Genomic DNA, 26,157 nt, shown 5'->3' with positions numbered 1-26,157 from the left:
TTTATTCAATGTAGACCACTAAGCAGTCTATTCCACTGTTGCTAAGAAGAAAAAAAACATGGCTTTAACTTGTTTATTCACCATCATTACCAATTTATGTTAAATACCTAATCGTTGTTCAGTGAATTCCAAAAAAAAGTTTAGTTTTACCCTATGTAAAAAGTGCAAACTAAGAAATTTCTCAGAATTTTCATGAGCAAAATTCATAATATAATCAGTGTTATATTTTTGCCTTTTGATACCACAAATGTGACTCTTGTTTTCCTTTTTGGAATTTCTTAGTTTGAAAAAATTATAGATTCACTGAAAGTTCAAAGAGTACAGAGAAATCCCATGTACCCTTCACTCACTTTACTGGTTACATTTTACACAAAAAATATAATATTTAACTAGGAAATGTAATAATAATAATAATAATGAAAGCAAATGCTATTCTTTTAATATATTTTCCACATTTCATATGTATCTTAAATGGTTTTATACCACATTAGTATTTGGATTAAAACAGAAAAACTGCTTGTTCTTCTAGAGTTAATTTTTCAATACACATTCCTTATTGTTATTCCATTTATCTTTTTCCTTTTACATACCCCTACAAATATAAAATAGGTCTTTTTCTCTAGAGTGTAGAGTTTTTACGCACGTTATTTTATTTAATTTTAATTTATAACCCAACATTTCAGGGTTTTAAAGAAGAGGGTTACCTCTTTTCCTTCCCAAGTTGTATAACTGAAAGGCTTTTATAAAAATAGCAAACAATTTATCCACCTAATCTCAAATTGTGGAGATGGATAATATGGCAATGTGATTTAAAAATTGATCTTAGCTCTACTCAGCTGAGCATAAAAAACAATATATGACCTGCTAAAGAAACATGGTAAGCCTGCAGCATATAGTACATCACTGCCAAAGCTAGAAAAGGCTTTCAAAGACCTTTCTACTGAGGATGTAGTTTACTATCTTCTGTATAAGCCTAGACAGACTTTTCCTTGACCTTGAAAATAGTAAAAGCATAATCAATGATCATCTAATAGCAGTTGCTCAGGACCTGTGTATGGTGTGCGCTTCCTGCTGAACCACAGATGATGTTTACCTCATCTGAAGAAGTCATACTGTCAGACAGTCCGTAAACAAAGATTTGTCTCTCTGGAAATGCCACAGACTGTAAATATCGAACTGGTCACCTGTGGCTATTTTAGAGTCCATTCACATTAAAAATGTCATACTCTAACTATAAATGTAATATATTTATGATTCTGCAAACAGTAGGATTATGATTTTTGGAAAAAATACCTTATGATTTGCCAGTAGGAGGCATTAAGACCATATCCAAAACTGTGTATAGCTGTTAAAAAGGTCATTCTGAAGTAAAAATACCAACCTTTATGATTCAGAAAGACAGAACTGTTTTGCATCAAGCCGAACAGAATATTTATATGCATATTGATGATTAAGATATGAACAGTATCATGGAATCAGACAAGGAGAAAAAGAAATCCAAGAAGGTTATCTGATCCAGCCTTCCTTCTCCAACTGGGTGATTGTGAAACCCACAACATAGACAGGATATTAACTGGTGATGAATTCATTCATCAACTCAACAAATCTTTACTGAATACCTGTTACTTGCTAGGCACTGCATTAATGCCATGGATATAAATATATAAATATATAAATACCCTGTTCTCAAAGAGTTCATAATCTAGAAAAGAAAGTAGGACATTGGAGTAATCAGAGTGAATTATTTCTGCCCTCTGAAAGAAATGTTTAAAGTACTGGTCATCTAAGTAGTGTTATTTTACCTTGAGAAAATCAGATATGTTGCTAAAAATTCACTATTATTGCAAAAAAAAAAAAAAGAGTGTAAAAGACAGTGAAGGTCAGAAAAAAAATTTTGAATTGCAAGTCAAGTGGCACAATAAAAAAACAGCCACCCAAGGAAGATAAGCCATTGAAGAAATCCATAAGCATTATAAAGATCTCTTCAATAGGAAAATTGCAACAAAAATAGCTAAATTTCTAGAGATGCATTTGTTGAAAACTGTATATATAGTGCAAGCATTGCTAAATTACATCCAGAAAGTGAGAAGTCACAAAAATATTTACAAGTGCTGTGATACCCATAGATGGTTGTTCTGTAGTACAGATTAGGTTATATTGTGCCTTAGGATGGGCCATAAAAACTGAAGCAACAACACAGAAATAGGTGAATGACACAAGACAGAAGGTCTCAATGGGGTCAGAATAGGCTTTTCATCTGGCTGAGGTCTCACCAACATATTAATTCAGCAATATTGGAAGTTTGTTTTACATACATTTTCTTAATGCATACATCATATTTACAAAATTTGTACCAAGGGTTCAGTTATAATCACTAAAGCATTTTTGTTAGCATTAAAATGTACTCAGGCAAGGAAAATCAGTGTGGGCAAGGGGAGAGCTCATGCTGCCTTAGCAATCACCCTTCCCTCCATGAGGCTGGCTTCCAATAACCAGGTCTCATTGGGTATTATGTGTTCAGCAGTAAAATCTGTTTCTTTTCTTTTTTTTAATGGGATAGTGAGGAATAAGAATGGGAGAGGATGAATTGCTGATATGGTGGATCCAACTGAAATTTATGATAAGGTTCCAGTGCACAAGTTAGGCAGACTAGAAGAACAGATCCTGTTATACAAGGATTTTCCAGGCTATTTTTCCCCCATTTATGTGTGCAGTACACTACAAATTCACACATCATCTTTGGATGAACTGTAGTTTTAAATAGCTCTTTTTTAAAGTGAAGGATGCTTTCCCATTACATAGGAAGACAGGAAATGAAATGATATGCAGAGCTCAAAAAGGAAAGAAATCTTTAGGGAATTACTTCAAAAGTAGGCTACAAAATAGGGGGACATTGGGAATAATTTCCTAGGTTGAGTAATTCTAAAGGCCAGAGACTGTCAAGGCTTTCCTTTTTCCCCAAAGTTTTCTTCTTTATAGCAACAAAGTAATGAAAAGATTGTGATGGATCACCACAACAAACAGTGCTTTATACAAAGTCCACTACATATCTATATACTTAATAATAAAATATTGAAAGATACATTTTTATTGAAAAGCTCTGAAGTGAAAACAAATGACTGAATCCTGTGACATATTATATACAGTAATGAATAAGGTACTAAATCATCAAAATACACAGCTTGTTTTAATTATTAAATCATAAAAGGAGTATATTTTAATGCTTTACTCCACTGTTTTAATATAGTTAAGTAGATAATACATGTCTTTTCTTTTTATCCCATTGACTATGCCTAGTCAATTTTTCTTGGTCTTGTATTTAGTATTTCTTCATTACTGTTGTAATATGCATAATTTTAAATCAGTTCACTACCACCTTATGATTTAAATAAAATGATTTTTTTCTGCTCTCAATCTCTCTGTGCTTTACAAATTCTACACATTCTCTGGATTAAAGTTACTAAGTTCAGCTTTATGTGTATCACTATTCTGCTCAAAATGTTTTAATGGTTTTGTCACTTCCTAACACAGCATTCAAAAATGAGTATGGACTTCCTTTAGTGTGCATTGGTGGTATAGTCGTGAGCATAGCTGCCTTCCAAAAATGACCCAACCCACCATTCCAAGTTTATTACTTAACTATTTCCTACATGTTCAGTCTACTCCTTTTAATTTGTCTACTCAATATCCCCAAAATGTTCATTGTCTTTCCCAACTATATGTTTTGTCTATGTTCTCACCTACCTTTTAGACTCAATTTATATTTGCAACAAATATTAACAACTCAGCTCAAATTCACACACTTATTATTCCATTACTTGAATTATTTAAATAAGTTGCAAGATTGTTTACTTAAACATGGTTTATTGATATTTTTAATTTCTTGAAATTTTCCTGATGGTACACAGTCCAAAAACAAAAGAAAACAAAGTTTTTCCAGAGTTCATGTTTTTGCTTCTGCTGCTCTTCCTGTTAAAAGAGGACACAGTAATTTTTAACTAAACATAGTTTAGTTAATAATTATTTGAAGACCTGATTCTAATCAGATCATAATACTGGCTCCATTGCATTGGAAAAAAAGAGAACATCTTGGTTTAATATTTTAAAAAAATAGAAAATCCTGCTTTACTTGTTTTTCAAAATAAATATGTTGGTATTTATTCTGCACTATGTTGGTAGTCAAGAGCAGTTAAGAGCAAGAACATTAATTCACTGTATCTATGAAGTATTCCTAGGTTAAAAGGGGAGATGGCATGTAGGTAAACGAATAAAGCATAGAGCATGTGTGGTATTATAGACAGGTGACTAGAACACTGTGAAAACCAAGGAGATAAATAAGTGTCTGGTGGAGAGTATTGTGCTTACTTCCTTATCTCATCTACATTGCTATGAACTTAGAAGACTTGCAAACAATACTTGCAGATTTGTTAATTACATTTATAAGTTTTATTTTATACACGTCTTAAAACAAAAGAGGAAATCTTGAAATTCTTTCCTCTCAAGAGACTAACTATACCTACAGGAAGTCTAATTGTTCGGGTTACATATAAGTTTTTTAAAACACTGCAATTTTCCTAGGATTTATTATGTCAAACATAAAGGAGAACAAAATCAGACTTTGTAAAATGCATGGCATTTACACTGATTCATTTTCAGCCGGCTTCCTCTAGCTTGCTTCCAGTTGGCAAAGGAAGAAATTTAAGACACTAATAAAGATGGTACTTATTTGCTGAATTTAAAATTCTGGTTGAAACCCTTGCACACTCATAGAACTCAAGAACTGAACCATTATATTTCCAGCTATAACTCTTCTCCATATAATATTGCACTATCTGATACAATATTTTGTATACCACATCATTAATCTCTATGAATCATAATCAAGACTTTAATAGAAATTAGATTACAGCATAAAAAATATATATAAGTATATATATTAAATGTCTTAACATATCTTTTATGAAATTTGGATCCTTAAAATGATGTGAGTTCAGGTAGTGGCAAATTTTGTGGATTGCAATGTTACAGTGTTGAGAACAAAGAAAAAAAATGATGAAGTAACTTGTTCAGCTTACAAATGTTGGATACACAGCATAAAATTATGTAACCCATGTTGCAGGGTTTTTTTTTTTTTTCCTGAGGTAGAAATCCTTGGAACATGGGTCCATATGTCTTGTACCCTGACTTATACAGGACACATGTGAATACGCCATGTCCTGGAACCAAACCATTACTTTTCTGCCTATATTAAAATAACTGATTTTCCCCTTAGACTCTTTCACTGGTTGGTTTTTAAATATTAAGCTAACCTTGCATTCCTGGAGAAAATCCAATTTAATCCTGATATATTTTTTAAGTATTCCTGGATTTTGCATGAGATATTTTGCACTGTATTCATTCGAGTTATTCATCTGTAATTTTTCTTTATGGAAATATCCTAGTCAGATTTTTATATTATTATTGGAAAGGTATTACTTCTGTATTTTCTGAAACATAATTTTTAAAATATAAATATGTAAACTTTTATTGGAGAAGCTATACATACCTAAAGTTTTTTTTTGGGGAAAATGCTTTTATTTATGTATTCAATCACCTTAGACACAAGACTATTTAGATTATTTATTCTTGTGCTAATTTTATTAAGCTTATTTTTCTCGGAAATTATCCAATTCATCTAAATTGAAAAATTTGCTGTCATAAAGTGTCTCATATTATTGCACAGTTATCTTTATAATATCTGTAATATTTATAGAAATATCCTCTTTTAAATTCATGATACTGGTATTTATATCTTGTATCCTTTTTTGTCAGTCTTTCAAGTTATGCATCAGTTTTATTCATCTTCTCATAGAGCCAATGTATCTATTTTCAGTTTTCTATATTACATTTGTCTTAGTTTTGGATCACTCAGACTTTGATACAAGGTTTCAAATGCCAGTAGTTTATTTAGAAGATGAAGTAACCACCATTGTGGGTAGAAAAGTGAAAGGAAAATTGCCAAAAAGTATCTGTTATGAATCTTCGGGTTATAATTAATTCTACTGGAAACACTTTAGGAACCAGTATATACACATTCCTTAGAGTAATTCCTGCCCCCGTACCAAAGAATGAGGGAGCTGTGCAGTCTACATGTAGCATCAGTTATTGGTTGAGAACTTGTGAGAAATTGTTTCACAATATTTTTTCACATGTATGTTACATTTCAAAAACTTTAAAAAAATTAGCAGTTATTGCTGAGTAGTGGATTATAAAAGATTATTATTTTCTGATTATTTATATAAAAACCAAATTTTCTGTAGTAAGTTTGTATTTTAGCACAGATTATCAAAAGCATAAAGTGTACCTCTTAAATCCATGGACATGAGAAATGTTGGTTAGTCTGAATTTTTGTTGATTCATATGTGTCAATCCGTATAAAAGCAAGCCTAATACACATTCCAACTTGCGTTTATCCATTTGGTTTTAAGTGTCCATTAGAGATTTCAGGTTCTTTTCTTGTGTCCAAATGCATAAGCCTACTTAATTGAAATGTGTGGTAAGTAATAATAAATAATACAGTAGGGGCCACTATCATCTTCTAAGTTTTCCCATCATGCTGTCAATGTCACCCAAAGAAACATTAATGTCCCATAACTATGCAGCAGTGGAACATGGCGTGCCAAATCCCAAATCACAGAGCTTCAACTAAGCAAGCCATCTAATAACTGTCATTGTCATAATCTTAGTGTTGGGGTTATTTATTCTATTCTTCCATCTGTCAGAATTCTGTACAAACTATTTGGTTTCTAGGGTGGGTATTATTCCAATGCACAGCTGGCTAGAATTTCCCCCAAAGTTTCTTCCCTTAGAAACTTTTGCTTGTATTACCTGTTGTCTTCCTCTCTTCACTGAGGTCACTATTGGAATGTGCACTGTGATAGGCAAGGGAATTACTTTTCCTCCGTGAATTAGAATTAGATCTATAGATGAAGACCATGAGGTTGGGAGTAAAATCATTGTATCCTTGTGAATATAATTACCTATTACATTTTCAGCTCTATTTTGAATGCCTTGCAGTAGTTTTAAATATTATTATTCAAACTGACTAACTCAGAAGCACCCTCTTTGGTCAGATTTTTTTGAGAGTGAGAATACTTGCAAAATACTAAGTTGCTTCATAGTATATTCCTAACATTTTTTTATCCCACAGGAAAGATTGGATTGAAAGCTTAGGTCAAATAGGTCAGCTTTACATGAAATAACTTACTTTTACCAGAAAAATTGATGCATGAATACCATTTCTGATGTCTGTGACCATCTTAAATGAAAAGGCAATTCCACTTGAAATGGAGGTAGTAAATATAAAAGTCCAAATCCCTAATTACCGGAATCATATTGTAGTATGTTTATGCTTTTGTCTATCAAGCAAGAATAGTTTTAAGCATGCTTTCATTTCATGTGTTAGAAAGTAGTATGGGGATAGTTCTTCCAGATGTCCCTCTCTTACACTCACTCTTAAATTAAGGTACATTTACTTAGGTGTCCAATTCAAGAAATCTCCCATGAGATCTAACCACGAGTATTGGTTACCTTAGTATATTTTTGATTAGTTTTTGTAGAAGATGCAGTATGGCATTTCAAAAGAAGTTTGCGTTACACTTAGATGATCAAAGTATATGTAGACATAAACTAAAAACTATTAGCCAGTATCTGTTGGTACTATCTGTCTTTCTGTACACCACAAAAGATTTGTTAGCAGTAGGAAAGAATCAGTATAGTCTAAATTAGAGAGCTGATATATAGGTGAAATTAAGAAAGTTGTATACTGTGAATTAATTCATGTGTTTGTGCTTAAGTTCATGTTCAGCAATGATTTCAAGAAAGGTAAACCAATAGCAAAACACCTAGCATCTGGTCACTGATTATTTTGCAACAAAGATTTTAGCCATTAGGGGCCTGGGTAGTATAGATAAATTTATCAATATAACATTAGCATAATTATTACAAAGGTAAGTTTGCCTTTTTTCATATACTTAAGATTCTTTGAAGGAGTTAATAAAATGCATAGCATGTCTGTAATTAAGACAGAGACTGTAATTAACTTAGATTTTAAGTGGCTTTTGTTGAATCTCTCTCCACAGGCTACCAAAGAAACCGGATGACCCTGGAATAAAATTCACTAATAAATTATAAAAGTAATTAAGGACTAGAAAACACCAAATAGTTATAAACAACCAAATCTGAGCAGATGGGAAAGCTAACACCAACACTCAAAATATCATGTGTATCAGGGTTAGATAGAGTTGTCAAATTTATTAAGTAGGATTGGGTGGAGAGACATGTTCATAGGAAAATGGCAACCATGATGAATATGTTGTGCATATTTTAGAAAAGCAGGGAGAATTGGTATGCTTCATGAAATATTTATTGAGTGATGATCATGTTTCAGGCACAATGGAAGATGACACAAAGACTAATGACATACGGCTTTTGACATGAAGAGGCTCAGAGTCCATACAGGTAACTTCAATAATAAGTACTATGATAAAAGGATACACAGAGAGCTATTCAAGTTCAGAGGAAGTGGATTTGACCTTACCTGATGTAAGGTTATCAGAGAATGCTTCCTGGAAGAAATGACACATGAGCTTATTCTTGAAATATGAGTAGAAGGTGGTCAAGTGAACAAGTAGGAGATAAGGAGAAGGTATTTTCAGAGTGAAGTAAGTCAGAAAGAGAAAGACAAAATACCATATGCTAACACATATATATGGAATCTAAGAAAAAAAAAATGTCATGAAGAACCTAGGGGTAAGACAGGTATAAAGACACAGACCTACTAGAGAATGGACTTGAGGATATGGGGAGGGGGAAGGGTAAACTGGGACAAAGTGAGAGAGTGGCCTGGATATATACACACTACCAAATGTAAACTAGATAGTGGGAAGCAGCCGCATAGCACAGGGAGATCAGCTCGGTGCTTTGTGACCACCTAGAGGGGTGGGAGGGAGGGAGACACAAGAGGGAAGAGATATGGGAACATATGTATATGTATAACTGATTCAGTTTGTTATAAAGCAGAAACTAACACACCATTGTAAAGCAATTATACTCCAATAAAGATGTAAAAAAAAAAAAAGGAGAGGGTATTTCAAGCTGAGTTTTGACAGTGAGCACAGATAGAGAGCAGTGAAATGTCACAGGGCATGAAGGTTTTCAGTGTTACAGCTAAAGTAGAGTAGGGAGTACCATGAAGAAATGCCAAACATGTAGGCAGGGGTCAGTTTATGGTCAGTTTATGGTCAGTTTATGGCAGATTTTTTATTCTAAAGAAAGAGACTTGGATTTTATCTTGTAGACAATAAGGCTCCCACAGAAGCTATTTAGTAAGTTGAATCCATAGTCAGAGTTTCTTATTTGAATGATTACTTTGCCAGTAGAGCAAAACAGGAGAGGAAAAGTTGGTTTAGGAGGCTATTACATTGATTTGGATGATAAATAAGGGCCTGGCATAGTTAGAGAGAGTAGAGATGGAAAAAATATAGATTCAAGAAATATTTAGAAATTAGCATCATTAGACATCAATTTGGGTGTGAGAAATGAGAGATTAAAAATAAGAATTCAAGGGTATTTGCCAGGAGGGAAAGTGCACATTTAAAGGTAAGAGAGAGAATTTTATCACTCTACCTGCCAGGTTTGGAGAAGGGTTACTGAGCAAAGTTTGGTGAGATACCTTCAAAAGTAAAGCCCTGCTGTTGAGAAAGTTGAGCAAGAAATAATACCTGCCTTTGAAGACTATATTGCTGAAACAGTGTTTTCTTGATACCAGAATGTTTGGAGCCTAGTAAAATAATTTCTCTCACTGACAATAGTATTGATTCTAGAAGTTTCATTCTATCTTATTTTTGACATTCAGATAGAGTTTAAGACAAGATAAACTTCCAGTAAGAAAGGACATTGGATGGTTTTGAAAAATAATGTAGACTAGGACATTTTGTCTAGTTTTATAAACTCTACCTTTGCCCTAGTATGACACATGGTAGTATGTAAAGTTACTATATCCCATGGGTCAATACTGAGAAAAATCCACACAGTAGAAATAGTCTGCTAAAACATGAGGTCTTTGCAGAAATGGGATATATCTCATGCATCTTTTACCCACAGCACCCCACATGGTATTTAGTACCTAGTAGGAACACAAATAATGAGATCTAGATTTAATTGAATGACATTAAAATAAAGCTGTTTTACTAATTACTTTCACAGATTAAGCTTGCAAAATGCATTACAAGGCATTTTGGTGCAGAATTTTGATGGCTGAAATCATTACTTGAATTGCTTCTAACTGGGTTAAGCAGGAAATACTTTTTTCAAATAGCACCATATTACAAAGATAGAAGGGTAAGCTCATAAAAATTTTTTTATATCAACCTAGAAGGACCATAGGCCCTAATTATCAAGGAGACAGCCCTGTTCATGTCTCTCTCAAGATGGTACTAAGGCTTAATATTGCTAAATTCTATCCTGCTCAGCCACAATTGGCTTTACCCTTAATGTGGTCCCTGGCTCTTTTTCCTCTTCTGGTATTTATACATTACTGCCCATGATGTTGAATCTTGTTTTACTACAAAATCCTTTTTTAAGCTCTGCAGGATGCAAACATACCTCAAGTAGATTTTCTACAGTAAGGAAAATTAACATTTATTGCACACCCAATATGTGCCAAAAACTGTACCAGGTGTTTTACATAAATGTACTTAATATTCACAATATTCTATAGGGTAAGTGGTATTATTATTTATTTTATACATGTGAAAACCAATGCTCAACATTCCAACATCTCACAGATATAGAGGTACAGATGGAAAAGCAACATGGGTCTTCAAGCTTTAAAAGCCATGGGCTTTCCCCTGAACCATGCAGTCTAACAAATGCACATTTGAGGAGCTTTCCTGTCTTCCATGTGTTAAACTCTAAATAAATGGATCACCCTGGTATAGTCTCCATGTTTTCAGCTTTAATTTCCTAAAATAATAGACTTCACCTATTCAGTACTTCTCTCTTTGTCTCACTTTCTCATATCCCTGAATACTGACACCACTGTCCATTGTATGATTGTATTCTTCAGTCATCCCTTGAACTTGGTTTACCTTCAAGTCTCTCCTGAATTTAATGTCCACTATCCTCTTAGCTGCATTTTCTTCTGGCCTACTACACTCTCAAACTGCTCTCATGATCCCTGAGTCTCTCTTTTCTATGCTGCCCCTACCTTGTAGTCATTCCTCATACTCAGTCAGCCAATCTAAACTGAGTAATAAGATTCTTCTCCCTGCTCCTTAGCCTCACTTCCTATCAGGTCACCTCTACCTCCATCATCATTTCTGAAATGCATGCAGTTCCACAAATATACCCCATTATTTCATCTCACTGTACTTTTGTTTATGCTACTGTCTTTGCTTGGAGTTTTCCAGTCCTACCCTATGGAGAACACCTGTATCATGACACTTCCAGAGGATAAAATACTGTATTCAAGCCGCTGATTCTAGGGCATATAGCAGCTTTGTTAAATGTAAGATATATGTTAAGCAAAGCTTGAAACCAGAAGGAAGATATAGAATAAGACTTACGCTGTTTTCAAAACAATGGTTCTGCTTTCAACTGACTACATCCCTCATACCACAGCCCATTAGGTGAAGGAGCTCTGTGGTGGTTTGTGCTTTCTCTACCCTCTAAGATTATTTGATGGTTAGGGTTTATGCTTTCAGTACTACCACTGCTGACCTGATTCCAAGTAAATGAGAGAAGATTAATTTTGGGAACTTTTGTGCTTGTGTATCTTCCAGTACTCATTTCTCTCCATTTGCTTTAATTTTAGTAAAAGCATCATCATATAAAGAAAAATATGTAAAAATAAGCCTAATTTCTCCCCTTTTAAAAAAATAAAAATACTGAAAATACCCTGGGTGTCCATGAAACTGCATCTGAAGGCTCAAGCTGCAGTGCTAGGAGTGACAAGTTAGCTTTATCCAGGGCTATAGCTTCCTTTGAAGATCAAGCACCCAGCTGATACACTTGGTATCATTTTAGATGTGTCTGGGGTTCCTCTCCGGTTTTAAATTCTGTTAAAAATCCTAGCCAAAGGTGATAAACTGATTCCAATTTAGCTTCTTCTTTAAACAGAATCTAAGCCCAGAAATGAAGCCAGCCACACCTTTGAAGTGCTGTTGAACATGGCAACTGAGTAGGGGGTGGGAAGAAGCAGAGCGAGAGAGGTGTGAATGGAGCTGAGTTTAAAAAGAACCATAGGACTTGGGTTGCGTTTGCTCAGCCTCTGGGTTGTTCAGGTAAGGAAAAAATATCATTAAAAATAGCGGGGGACCATCAAAATGGTTTAAACAACACATACCCTGGGATTTTCCATAGCCAGGCTAAGCACTTTAGATTCAGTTCAGGTTCTACACTGAAAATAGAAAGGTGCAGAAAGTATCTGTGCCTATGACTTATAAAGCATTGATTTTTTTTTAAAGATGTTATTGCCATGTACCCAGTTTACTTCCAGTTTATCTTTTGTAGTGACTTCCTAGCAACTAGCTCTATCAAAATTTCTAAGTCATTTTATGGTGTTGTCCAAAAGCTTCAAATATATTCTCCAGAAACACTTTTCCAACAATGTAAAATTTCTAATATTGGATGTTATTTCAGGAAATTGAGGCATGGCACGTTCATGATTGCTTTGAAAATGCATATATTTCTGGGAGAGATAATAGTAATCCTTTAACACTTTAGAATGACTTCCTCACAGATTAGAAAACAACGACTTGACAAAATGTTCAGAAGGACGGGGATGGGGGCAGGTGAGTTTTGATTTATGAGGGGACAGAAAGAAGATTGATGAGTTAAAAGATGATCTAGTACCACAGGAGTTTTGTAGATGGAACAGGAGAAATCAGGATACCACAGAGGAGTCTCAATATGTGTAAATTCCTGTGAATATTTGTGTGCTCATAGGTAGTAGAATGAAGTAGAATGGAGAAATGAAACAGCAGCCTAAATGAATTGCTTCTGATTCATTTTGCAAAATTATTTGTGTTATATGTCTGGAGACAGCAGCTTCGTCATGTAACTCTTAAGGCTCTCAGTTTTCCCAATCTATAAAACCAGAGCATGGGACTATTGGACTAAATTATGTGTAAAGTACCTTTTGGGCTAAATATATATATTTAACATACAGTTATATAATAATAATATATTTGTATAAGTTATTTAAATTAATATATAATTAAAATAGTATATATTTAATTCAAAATATATATAAATATATATTTAATTCATGTAGTCCATACATTGTGTATATATATATATATTAAATATATACCTATTGAATAGATATAGATATATATTTGTTCCATTTCCAGCTCTAATAATAACTTGCTGAATGACAATAGAGCAGTCATTTACCACCTCTTGTTCTTAGTTTTCTCACCAGCAAAAGAAAGAAATAGACTCAAGGACCCTTAAGTGCCTTTTCATCTCTAATCTATCATGAGTCTATATTTTCTGTAAATGGTTAAATTTTCCACATATGGACTGCAAGAGGAGCAGTTGTGTTTCCCTGTGTTTTATAGATTCAAAAGTGGCCCAATGTGGTGTCCAGCCAGTTAGGCCCCTAGATTCATCTGAAACCCCAATTATGCCCCTATGGCCCTTCCCACAGACCTACATGAAATTGTTTTGCTTCCTTTCTCTTCACACAAACAACCCCCACTCCATTTCTCTCAGATTGCAAAGGACTATGATGCCTCCAAAGCACTTTCTACACCAAAGCACCTACACACAGACATCTTATGTTTTCTTTTATAGTCACATCCCTGATATAGTCACATGCCTAATATTTTTTTTGGATGATATCTAGGAATTCTCTCTCTGCTCCCTTTTTTTCTGAGGGAGAAATTAATAAGAATTTCTCCTCCTTCACTACCAAAGTAGTCAGTATAGGACACTCCCTCTAAAATTAATGGCAATTTTTCCTGATGGTATCGTTAGTGGATGCAATACAAATAAAACTCTCGACTACTCCAGTGACCCTTATCTCAAGTGGATCATTTCTTTACCCAGGAAATTACAGAGAGGTGAATCCCATCTCAGTTTATCTCCTGTTCTAAGTAGAAAGACTCTCCCTTTCAACAGGGAGTAAATGATCTCAGTACATAAAAGAATGCCATCACTTATTATTGGATTGTCTTGTCTTTCTGAGCCCTGAATTCAAAACCTTTCTGTCCACAGGAGCATATTAGTTTTCCGTGCTGTATAAAAGAAACCACAAACTTAGTAACTTAAGAACAACACATATGTATTATCTCACAGTTTCTGTAGCTCAGAAGAGTACAGCTTAGCTTGGTTCTCTGCTTCAGTGTCTTATCAGGCTGCAGTCTAGGTGTTATTGGCGTTGCAGTCTCATCAGAAGCTCAACTGGGGAAAGATATGTTTCCAATTGCTCCTCAATTCTTGACAGGATTCATCCCCTTGTGGTTGTAGGACTAAGAGTCTCCCGAACACACTTTTTTTTCTGGCTGTTGACCAGGCTGCTTTCAGCTCCTAAAAGCTACCTGCAGTTCCTTGTCACAAGACCCTCTTTATAGGCCCTCTCACAACATGGTAGCTTACTTCTTCAAGCCCAGCAACAGAGCAAGAGTCTCTGACCTCAGGAATTCCCAGTCCCATTTTTGAGAACTTGCAACTATCAACAACAGCAAAAAGTCATGCCCACCCGAGGTAATGTTCCTTTGATTAATTCAAAATCAACTGATGTAGGACCTTAACCACATCTGCAAAATTCCTTCACATTTGCTGTATTCTCTTGGGTAGAAACAAGTCACAGTTCCTGTCTACACTCAAGGGGATGGGATTAGACAAAGGTGTGGATATCATGAGCTGGGAAATTGGGGCTTTTGGGGGGAATCTTAGGGTTTATCTGCCATAAGAAGTATTTCTATTCCATACGTATGTCAGATGAGTGCTCATTATTGACCTATTAACAAACTACTCTGTTGTTTTATAGGGGAAAATAATTGTAATTATACAAGATTGAAGCTTGTGTGTGAGCAATGGTAGGGAAATAGCAGGTGATCATTGCTTTCACCTCCTGTTCATACGGCTTTAGAAGTAACTGAATTGTATAACCGAAGTAACTGGTGTCCTTTAAATATCATAGGTTTTTTGGTCTGTATTATGAATGTTTCATTTTGTATAAAACTTTTATCTTTCAAAGTGTTTTTTATAAGTGTGCTCATGTGATTAACAGTGATAGTTTGTCTATATGTTAAGTGTAAGAGGGACAATAATATTTTATCATGACTTAAAGATTTAAATATATATAAAATCAGTGAGTATCTAATTGTGATTGTCTGTGTGTACAATCACACAGGAAGCACACAAGTACCTTCCTGTGTGCCTGGCACTGTGTTAAGTACTTTGTGTATTAGCAAATCAAATTTACACAACAACCATTTCAGCTAAGTAGTGCTATAACAAATTTTAAAGAGAGGGAATCTCATGATTAGGTGAGTTAAGTAACTTGCCCATGGTCATATTGAGTCAATATAGGTAGAATCTGGGTTCAAGTTCAGGACTATCTGACTCTAGCTATCACCCGCATTCTTCATTATTGTACTATAGTAACTTGTGATGTATACTATATTCTCCATTTTTTAGAAGAAGGAAATTGAGCTACTGTCTAAGGTTAAAGTGTCTTTCCCACTTGCTTGCAGACTACTTCAGGGCAGGGAGTCTACCTTGGTCACTTTTGCATCCTCATCCTAGCACACACTAGTCAACATGTGCTGAATGACTGAAGTTGACCAAAGTCAAGGCTTTAATCCATCTCTGCTTCTTTCGAGATTTTGTATTTTCCCCTTCTAATCAGTGTCTTCCCGGACCTTGCTCTTAAAGTAAAAAATGTCACCTTGAACAATCTGTAATTTATCCAGTGGATTAGGCTTCAAGTCTTTGAATCCTTGCTTTGCCAGCATGTTAAAGGAATTGATGAATTTTGGGGAGAGACTTTTCTGGGGGAATAAACTATTTTGCGAGCACTTAGTAAGCACATTAACTCCTTGAGCCCGTGTGAATAGTACTTCAACTGAGCAAATGGTGCTCTAGTGGCCTCCATTCTAATGAATTTCCCAAAAATGGTTGACTCACCTCATCTGAAAAGATCATTTGGTGAAATGATTTGAGCCACTCAGTGGGAGAACTGATAAAAATGCAAAGTGATTGAAATGTAAGAAAAACATTCTGAACTAAAGAGAGTGACCTTTTATGAAGTTCAAGTTCTTCTCTAAGGAAATTCAGCTATTAATCTAAAATTGTTGTATACATGGCTAAGAACAAGGTGCTAAACTGTTGCTTAGGGCATACAGTGTGATTACCTTAAATATGAGATAAAGAATGGTCATTTTAGTTAGTAAGTTTATTATTATTTTCATATTCTCTGTTATGGCTGTAATTACTATCCATTCTCAAGCAGAGAATTAAGGGGCTGAATTTACTAGTAGTCAAAAGCAACATTCTAATGTCAGATTTACAATGATAGACTTTTTTTTTTATCAGTTTTGCATTCCAGTACACAGAACTAGCAAGATCTTTTTCTTTCAAACTTCCAACATGTCAAAAATATCCTCTTGGCACTCCCCGCCGGCTGCAGCCTGACACACCGCGCGGCCCCCCAGTCTCCCCGGCCCCCTCCCCCAGGCATGGCCCAGGGCCTCGCCTCACTATGGCAGCAGCACGGCACAGCACCCTTGACTTCATGCTCGGCACCAAAGCTGATGGTGAGACCATTCTGAAAGGCCTCCAGTCCATTTTCCAGGAGCAGGGGATGATGGGGTTGGTGCACACCTGGCAGGACCATGGCTATTTAGCGACCTACGTAAACATAAACGGCAGCTTTGCCAATTTGAGAATTTACCCGCATGGATTGGTGTTGCTGGACCTTCAGAGTTACGACAGTGATGCGCAAGGCAAAGAAGTTGACAGTCTTTTGAACAAAGTAGAAGAAAGAATGAAAGAATTGAGTCAGGACAGTACTGAGCGGGTGAAGCGATTACCACCCATAGTTCGAGGAGGGGCCATTGACAGATACTGGCCCACTGCAGATGGCTGCCTGGTTGAGTACGACATAGATGAAGTGGTGTATGATGAAGACTCACCTTACCAGAACATTAAAATTTTACACTCAAAACAATTTGGAAATATTCTCATCCTCAGTGGGGATGTTAATTTGGTGGAAAGTGATCTGGCATATACCCGGGCCATCATGGGCAACGGCAAAGAATATTACACTGGCAAAGATGTACTGATTCTAGGAGGCGGAGATGGGGGCATATTATGTGAAATAGTCAAACTGAAACCAAAGATGGTCACTATGGTAGAGATTGACCAAATGGTGATTGATGCATGTAAGAAATACATGCGAAAAACATGTGGTGATGTCCTAGACAATCTTAAAGGGGACTGCTATCAGGTTCTCAGAAGACTGTATCAGAAGACTGTATTCCAGTACTGAAGAGCTACACCAAAGAAGGGAGAGAGTTTGATTTTGTGATTAATGATTTGACAGCTGTTCCAATCTCCACATCTCCGGAAGAAGATTCCACATGGGAGTTTCTCAGACTGATTCTTGACCTCTCAATGAAAGTATTGAAACAGGATGGGAAATATTTTACACAGGGGAACTGTGTCAATTTGACTGAAGCCCTGTCACTCTATGAAGAACAGCTGGGGCACCTGTATTGTCCTGTGGAATTCTTGAAGGAGATCGTCTGTGTCCCTTCATACTTGGAATTGTGGACACTGTTTGGAAGAAAGCTAAACCTTGAAAATCAATTTCCCCTAATCATGTGTGCTGCAAATAGCCTTCCTGACCTTCATATGCTGTACATGACGTTGAAAGGAGTCAGGCAATTAATTGTGAATTCCTTCAAGTTTCCTTTTTTAAATTATTTTTTAATTTAAAAATCAAATGGAAAATGTATATTTTGATGAACTAGAGTTATTTTTTTGAAGGATGATTAGACAGCACAGTGAAGGCTGCTAAATGCACTGAACCTCTAGAATGTGATTTTTGTTTTTGTTTTTGTTTTTCTATGTGGGCTTTTTTTGTTTCTGTTTTGGTAGACTTCGAATTTGATTGTTTGGAGGAATGAACATCATTGTTTTCTTCTGGAGGGAAGCTCTTGACGGGAGTTCCTTTTCCCCCCAAACTGACATAGGTATTAAAATTTGGTGCTTATAAGGAAAGACTTTTAAAAATGAATAGCAATGCTTCGATTAAAATTACAAATGAGAAAAAGAAAAATCCTCTTTCTTGGACTTCCCTGGTGGAGCAGTGGTTGAGATCCCACATGCCGTGGAGCGGCTGGGCCCGTGAGCCATGGCCGCTGAGCCTGCACGTCCGGAGCCTGTGCTCCGCAACGGGAGAGGCCGCAACAGTGAGAGGCCCGTGTACCACACACACACACAAAATCCTCTTTCTTTTCAAGGTCTTGAAAGCCATATGTACTTATCTTATTAGTATTATAGCACACATCCCAAATGCTCCTCACACCTCCTGCCCCAGCCCTAACTCTGGCTGTCTCTTCAGTTTACAGGAAAATTAAAACGAATCCAAGCTACTTTGTTCATCTTCGCTGAAAATTATTTTTTGTTAAATGTTACCTAAATTAGCCAAAGTTTTTGTTCTCATTTATATACCTGAAGCTCTTGTAAGTTTCCTTCAAATTATTATTTAGCTACAAATGTGACCACTTTTATCTGCTCCTTGGAATATTTTTCATTGGTTTCTTAGACAGAATAGTGCATTATCAGTGCTAGTGAATAAACACTCTGTGAGAATGAGGTGAGTCAGCATAATCACGTGCTACTTTATTGATGAGTAAGCCAAGGTAAAGAGAAGCAGTGATTCTCCCAGTGTCAAACGTGTCAGCAAAAAGAAAACTTAAAAACCTGAGCCCATGAATTGTCATCCAATTGCTTAATGTTCTGAGCCAAAATGCTTCTCTTTAACATCTAAAATGAGTTATTTCCACACATCTCTAAATACAGCAGTAGTTGAGTTAGAACCTGCTGTCTTTTTGTGGGACAGATTTTAACATGATTTTGATGCCAGATATGTTGGTGCAACCTTCTCATCAGAAGAAATACTTCACATTAACAATCAAAACTTACATTCTACAATGTTTTTCTAAATCTTAGAAGCCATAGGTTTCTGAACAGACACACCAAAGGCTACCAAACTGTGTAGGGGAGTAAGGGGAGGAAAAAGAGAAGAGAATAAGGGATAAGAGATCACATAATTTGTCCTTATACTCTTTCAGTGAGAGATGCTCTTGAAGTTTTCGATATGAGAGTCTTCCATTGGATTTCTTTTGATGGAAGAACTCCTATGTTCAGAAAATATTTGAAAGCTAATGATGCATACTGAGGTATAATTTTTTTTATTTTATTCTGACTTCTTAAAACGTTTATATTATTTGTATAGATCTAGAGACCATAGGGATCAAGGGGAATTCAATCTGTAGATTATAATGAAAATGGGACATGTTATAAGGGAGGATTTCTTATGAAAATATGCAACACTCCTTTAAAATTGCACTAACCAATATAGAGATGACCTATACAATTTTCAAATTTGAGCAGCCAGTAGAAAATAACCCCCAAAAGCCCTCTGCATGTTAGTATCCAGCCAACCGCGATTAAGGAAACCAGTGTTATTAAAAGGAAAGAACAGTTATAACTATAAATTAAGAAAATCATGCTGAAATCTGAGCCTTAGAGAGAAGATTGTAGTCATTCATTAAATCAATTCATCAATACCTAAAGGAATATTTATTGAGTCTTACTGTGGAACAAGTTGCTGTTCTAAGCTCTAGAGATAGAGCTTGAGCAAATATGCAACTGCTGGCTTTGTAGAGTTTAGGTTGTGTGGGGAGAGAGGGCAAAGCATTGGAAAGTGGAGAAGACAGACATTAAACATATAGTCCTTATAATAACTAGGTATATCATCGACATAAGCTCCAATATCAAGGAGTATATATCAAACAGCTTTCAAGGACCTTATAACATAACACAAATCTTATAAACATGCACACAAAGACCAGTGCCTCAGAGACAAAGTTTATGAGGATTGTAGGCCTGGACTTTTCTCCTTCATCTGCCATAACCCTACCTTCACTTGGAATTGTACTGCCTATACTTGTTTTCCCCTCTAGTTTAATTCCTTACAGTGTGGTATATAGTCGATGAACTTTTGTTAAATACATGAATGAATTAATATGAAAAAAAATCAAAGTATATGCCCAGTCCCTCCTGATAATTAGTACTTTCCTAATGATTAATTAATTAGAATAATGTGCTGTTGCCTTTTTCATGCAAGCTATCAGGAAGCTTATACTGGCATTTTGGTTCAACCACTGGAATTTGGCTAATAAGATTTCTTTTAGCCTTTTTATTTTCCTCACCCTATTTACTTCTTGGCTTTTTTCCTTTTGTCCTGTATCGTATGATTTTGGCCTTACTCTTCCTGAATTTATTTAAGTAAGCTTAATTGAACAAATTTTGAAAGCAGACATGTTGAAAATCAATAATATTATTTAGGAAATTCAGATAGTGATAAATAAAAACATTGAATTAGCACATATGTTTAATCCCCAAGCATATTTTCTTTTTCTTTGTCAGGAAATAAGTTGTAAATTTTAGTTTTGCAATGAGGGGAAAGGAACAAAAGATACAAATAATTGACTTATATATAAGCTTTCTTTTCCTGATTATAAAAACCAAAAAAAAAAATCATTACTGTGGAAAACATAATAAAAAAGGAAGAAAAGCAATACCATTTCTAAAATTTTTAGTGTATTTCCCTCTGGTTATGGAAAGAGAGAGATGCATATTTTGAACTTATATTGTTAATAGTTTGAGACAGATTACTTTTCATTGGAATGTATCATAAACCTTGGCTAAAGCCTGTAAAACTTTTTTAAATATTACTTTTAGTGACTGCATCTCATCCTAGCTTACTGAACACTCTCCTATCATCATCTGTGTAAGTTGTTTTAGTTTTTTAATTGTGTATTCCTAGGATTGAAAACTTATGTACAATGATCTATCCAAATTTTTTTGCATCTTTTATTTCCTTTGGGATTCTCCTGGAATTAGAGGGCCAACATATAGGGTTTTTTTTTTTTTTTTGAAGATGAAGAAGGTAGTCCAGATGAAATATCTTTTTACATCTCTCTCATTGCCCTATAACTTTCCTATCCTAGGAACTGATTCACATTTGTCAAAACCTAAAGCAACTGACCTCAGATATGATCAAACTAATGAAAAGAAACACGGCACCACCATTATCTTTTTTTTAGAATGCTGTGCTTTCATTAGGAAACTCTTAGGTTGTGCCAGCATTAGTTCTTACAACAACAGTGTGTTGATAAATCATATTTAGCATAAGGTTAACATCTCCCAACACACACATTGGCCTTTTTCATATGTGTTAACACTGTGTGAACTCCATTTATTGAGTGTCTTCTCTGTTTAGAGAGCTGGAGAATTGAAGGCATTTTAAATGTTCAGTGTTGTACTGTACCATCATTTATGTACTTGTTTCACATCTTTATTTAAGACTGTCCCGGGTTGCCAACTCATTCATTTTTATTTTAGTCACTTAAATATTTATTTACCTCCCAAATTGTACTGGGAACTTTTCTATGTACTAGGTATATAGCTATGGAAAAAAAAAAAGTTAATTCTGTTAAAGTGTTTGGAGATTTTGTATAAAAAAGTTACTCAAACAAGCAATTTAAAAAATTAATTATAGAACATAATAAATAATACCCTTTGGAGGATAAGAAAAAAGTAATAGAATAATAGAAATACTAATGAAATTGATGATGAAATATTACATCTCCTGTGACTAATAAAGCCAGCAACAGTTCTATTTTGAAACAAAAAAAGATTGTCTAGAGTCTATAAGGTCTTGCAGAAGTCACCCAGGATCATGAGAATAATGACATTGTCAGTGATACAATAATATTTTATTCAAAGTTTCCTCACTCAGGCTGTTGGCAAATAGATAACATAATGTTTAAAAGACCCATAATTAGAATAAAAAAATATATTGTGAAACCTTTTTTGTAGTGCTTTACAGAATATAATTGTTGCTCTAATTTTCATGATGGTGCACGTGTTTTGAACACCTCACTTCACTATGCAATAGAATTTTAATTTTTCAGAATTTAATTATTCTGATTGTTTAATCTAGTAAGTTAGACCAGGAGGTATTATGATGAAAATCTGTGATAGACATGGGGATGCACTACCCAGATCTCATTTCAAGGAAGAACTTGCTGCCCAGCTACACAGAGAGAAGTCAGGAGATAGCCTTCAGCTTTCTGCAACTTCTGGGTCTGCCTCAGCTGCAAAGACCACTTTGCTCAAGGGCAAGCCCACCCCAAGGCCACCTGCCTCCAGTGACTGAGTGAGATGATATACAGGCTCTGCTTTTTCAACCAGAAGTGAGACTCCCTCCAAAGCTCGCTGTATGGCTGGCTGAGGCACATTACAGTTTGACTTGTTTCTCTCACTAATCCTGCTTCTGCCCAAGCCCTTCACCAGTTTCGATCTCCTATAAACATCTTGCACCCGAAACTCCATATCAGCTGTGCTTCCAGAGCACTCAGCCTGGGACAGTGACTGACCTAAGTTTTAAACGAACATCTTAACATGACACAGCAGTCTAAGGTAGATGTCTGAACCCCCATGCAGAAGGAGCAGTTTCTGAACTACCTCAAGGGCCTTGATATACTAGAATTGCATCACAAAGAAAACACCCATTGCAAAGGGTGCATTACAGGGATCAAATACAACTTTCTGAATTTTATAAAAGCTTACAGAGTGGGATAATTTCTGTATCCCATAAAATGGCACATGTAAAATGCTCACCTGAGTCCTGAACATGAGAAGTTATTTCAATCACTCAGTAAATAATTCTGGGTTTCAGGCCCTGCCTCTAGTACTTACTAAGGATGCAAAGGTAAATGTTAGGCCATTCAAGGAAAGAATCCATACACAGGTAACAAGACTAAAGGTTATGTGGGTGCCCAGTATGTGTTAAAAACTGAATAGCAAATAAATAAATAAACAACAAACAAACCTGAATAGCAGAGAACTGTGAAGGAGAAATTAATGTCCCCTAAGGTTTCGAGTTTCTGTGCTAAAGGATATAGCTAGAAAGGAGCCCTACCAAGCAGAAGTCACAAAAGGATAATAAGAATAATACATGGTGTCATATCTGCAGATTACTAAGGATTACTTCACAGTTTTTTTCAATTTATACAATTCTTTCTCCCATGAGACTTGTTCTCCTCAAACATAAGCACATTACAAAATAATCATTTAAATAAGTCACTCTGGAGTCTTGCTGACACAGGAGAGGATTTGTGTAAAGTTTCAAACTGTTCTTTTTTATTCCTGATAGGGACACACTAATGGGCCAGTGTTGTGTCTTAAGAAGCCTAAATCCATTCACAGGCATAAAAAGTGTAAATGCCAGATCCAGATGAGACATGGGAGTGTTTGGGGGAATTTGTAGATTGGCAAAGACTTAGAACATATAGCCACTGTCCAGGACCAGCTACATAAATTGCAGGGCCCAGTACAAATTGAAAATTCTCCATGTTCAAAAATGGTTAGGATTTCATGACAGCAACTGGATAACATTAAACCAAATGTGGAGTCTTGTGCAGTACATAGAAAAAATAAAGCAGCATTGCCACTACCCTTCTCACTCAGTGGTGGAGAGGCCAGGTTTGTTTTGTCTGCATGCTATAACTGACATAGAATAAGCACTCAACAAATATTTGCTAAGTGAATAAATTAAAATGCTGACTACAATTTATCTTTTACCTGTCACACACAAAGGGGGTCTCTTTAGATAGCATCATCCTCCTAATGATACCTGAATTTTCCATGGTGCTTTAGACAATGCTTGTGGCCCTCAAGTTCCCCTGGTCCAGTCTGTTCTGATCTGATCTCGCTTTGTTTTGTAACCAAATCAGAAAAAAATTGTGTGTGTGTGTGTGTATATATATATATGTATGTTTATATATAAACAAAGTATTTTGGCCAGTTATGAAAATACATGCACTACAAAATAAAATAGAAATATTAACAACCTTAGAATTAGAATAATATAGATGGAAACATAAGACCAGAGAAAAAGATAATATGCAAGCATAGTCCATAAGAGCCTATGTAGTAAATAACTAGTATACGTACTTGACTGAGATTCCCAAAAATCAAAACAAAGTAATATATGATTAACTACAAAATTCTCATAGTTTATAGGAACAAAGTTTTAATAATTATATTGAATAAGCAGGACTTGTAAGTTCACTTGTAAGCAACATGTTGTTTTCTTTTGTTTCTTTTTTTTTGCCTGTGGGACAATTTCTTTCTCTTCCCCTGAATGAAATTTGGGACAAGTCTCATTAATTTTGAATCACTACCAGGTCATAAAAAGTCCCCCAGTCAGTAATTTAAAGGACTAATCGAGCAATTGAAATGCCTAAAGGAATCAATATGTCACATTTTCCCAAAGTTAAAGCTACTCCTCTCACTAATTTGCACAAACCATAGGTCAGCTCCACACTGTGGAAAAGAGGGCATGGTTGGCTTCTGCTCTCTTTCTCTGCCGTGTGTGTGTGTGTGTGTGTTTCTATTCTTCATCATGCTAACAATGGTCATTGATTCTTCCAGACAGTTTTTCCCTTAGACCCAGCAATGGGAGCTCTTACTCTGGATCCTGTGCTTTACAGAGTCCCATTATTCGCTATCTCCTAGTCTTGTCCAGCCACATGGGACAGAGAGATTATCCAGAGCAAGGAGGAATACTGTTTATGAACCAGCATTCTCTAGCCTCACTATGCTAGAAGTATGCAGGACCCTGTTATTCTTTGCCCAAATGATGCCAAGCCTGATCCCATGGTCTGTGCAGGGCTCTTCCCTAGGGGTAGCCCTCCTAAGAGGGCTGCTCTGCTGCTGTGATCACACCTTAGATTGGGGGGTGGCTGCAGTCCAGTTGTCTGTAGCAGTGAGGATGAAAGATGGACGTTTGGTCTTAGGTATTTGTATGTGTATTTGTGAGATTCCTCATGGTGCTGAAAGGAGCTGGGGTCAGATGAGAAGAGAGACAGGCTATATGCTTTCCCAATACATCAGGAGACCAACGGTGGGCTTTCTATATTCTGCCAGTTTCTAGCAATGGACTAAAAGGATATTAAGAATTCTAAATTCAACTCTGGTCCCTCATATATTTAAGAATGTATATTTGTCAGTTAAAATAACAGAACATATTTTACCTAAGAGCTTTTTCCTTTAATTCATAGAAAATTCTATAGACATATGATGTTTCTTGGAACCCTTAAATATTAGAGGTAAATCTAGTTTCAGGATCTGTTGAGGTACGGATGCTGGACAAAAGGAGAGAAGGGCAAAGAATTTCTTACTTGACTAAAGCTGTAATTATGTGTCAAGCTCTCTGAGTCTCACAGGTGTTTTAAAATGATTCATTTTCTTGTGGGACATTTTGTGGGTTTTCAGAACCCTTGCATTGCTGGAGAAGGGACATATGTATTATAGTCAGTATATTTATTCTTTCATTCAAGAAATATCTAAGTTACCTTGCTCCTTGCCCCCTATGCAATATTTTGGGTCAGTCTCTAAGACAGCCCCATACCAGCTTTCTATGGTATGTAGTCTACATCTGGTCCACAGGAAGCTTTCATATATAGTTTGCTCTGACAACATCTGGCCTGACATGGCCATCTCTCTGTTGTTCTATTGTGAGAATGATTAGCCTTCCAGTCTCTTATCCTTGAGACTTCCTAGGCTTGTTAGGGTATCAGTTGACTTTTGCTTCCACATTTCAGGGAAAACATTATACTTTCTCCAAAAGGTCTCCTTAAAGTTTTTCTATTTTGAATATAAATGAGAGGAGAAACCCACTTATGGGATGGGGTCACACAAAACCAACTTTCTTCAAAGAATCACCCGTTAACATCCTACTTCCCAACTTGTGATGAAGAAGCTCAGAGTTGCAGGACAGGTTTTCCACAGACTTATTTTGCG

At 35.7% G+C, this 26,157-nt stretch overlaps 1 pseudogene; it reads left to right on the top strand.

Moving 5' to 3' along the window:
- The first annotated feature begins 16,667 nt into the window (after window positions 1-16,667).
- LOC101277023 (spermine synthase-like) lies at window positions 16,668-17,870 on the top strand (annotated as a pseudogene).
- Window positions 17,871-26,157: the final 8,287 nt, after the last annotated feature.

This window comes from Orcinus orca, chromosome 6 (genome assembly GCF_937001465.1).
Source record: "Orcinus orca chromosome 6, mOrcOrc1.1, whole genome shotgun sequence".
Taxonomy (NCBI): domain Eukaryota; kingdom Metazoa; phylum Chordata; class Mammalia; order Artiodactyla; family Delphinidae; genus Orcinus; species Orcinus orca.
Note: the sequence above shows the minus strand (reverse complement) of the source record. Positions and strands in the feature narration are given on the sequence as shown.